Raw genomic sequence first — 1,281 nt, 5'->3', positions numbered from 1 at the left:
GAGGCTGGCTCTCGGAGAGGAGGGAAGTGAGCAGGATGGGGTGGGGTAGTGCTCACATGGAGCTGATGATGAGACAAGGTGAAAGATGTGGGACGGGGAACTCACAAAGTCCTCCATCATGATTCAATGTACACTCACCGCACTTTCCGTCAGTTCTGTCAGAATGTATTTATGTAAGTAAATAAGTAATCAAAGTGTTTACACCAAGAACTGAGAAATGAATTGTCTGCCAGCCAAACTGTAATTTCTGTATGTTAAAGATACTTTTACAAGAAATAAAAACGGATCTCTGTGCTTTGTGAGTTTGTCAATTATTAAACCGGTTTAACTGTAATTAACCCAACACAGGTGTGAATGAGACCCATACTACATGTGTCAAATGATTCCAGGTATTTGGTAAATGCATACATTTTGATATTAAGGACTCTAAATTGTGCATCATAATTGAGCCCAACATGAGTGGTCCTGGTGAACTAGGAGCAGTGTTCTCACACAGGCTGAGCATTCATTGTTCCGCTGAAGTGAGCTGTATTTTTTGGCCTTGCATGGTGGGAGTAGATTTTAGAAAAGTGCTTTAGTGCTTGTTTAAGCTTGTGATTGGCTGAAACTGAAAAGGTAGACCAAGCCCTTTTCCGCTGGTAACAGATAAGATTAAGATACTGATAATAAATAAATGTAGAGGCACTGAATCCAGAATACATTTTGGAAAATACATCAAATTATGAGTTATTTGTGGTGCCATAATCTTAGTTAGATAAATTATATCTGATAATATAAATAATTACATTGTTTAAATGCCTGCTAAAAAGGCAAACATATTTTGTATTGAATACCGTGGGGACATAATGGGCTGATCATTATGACTGATTTGAGTGAGAAGAAATGAATTCTGTTCCAAGTTTATCCAGATGAAATGATTGATAATCACTAGAACAAACAATCAAAGGCGTCAGGTTTGTGAAAGGACCATGGTGCTCCACGGACTTGGTGGCACTCAAAACATGGAAAGGGTGGAGTGACCAGATGCCAGGTGATGATGTCATCAATAGGAGCCCTGTTTAGCCGTGAGGCCTGCCATTCATCTGCAGGTGTGTGCCTCAGTGACGACGTGTGGCCCGGTCACACCCCACACAAAGCAAAAGCCCTGTGGCTCTGGAAGAAAAACAGCCCATGGTTAACGGTTTCTCACTAGACATCAAATGTGAGAGACGTTTCTCCTGGTTCCTCCAAGTCATCAAACCCAAAGACTCTCATGCTGACACCCTTTGTTTGGACAGTACT

The sequence above is a fragment of the Eucyclogobius newberryi genome, unplaced genomic scaffold (assembly GCF_026437365.1).
Source record: "Eucyclogobius newberryi isolate DKJ021-1_F unplaced genomic scaffold, fEucNew1.0.hap1 SCAF_16, whole genome shotgun sequence".
Classification (NCBI taxonomy): Eukaryota; Metazoa; Chordata; class Actinopteri; order Gobiiformes; family Gobiidae; genus Eucyclogobius; species Eucyclogobius newberryi.
This window is presented reverse-complemented; position numbering follows the sequence as displayed.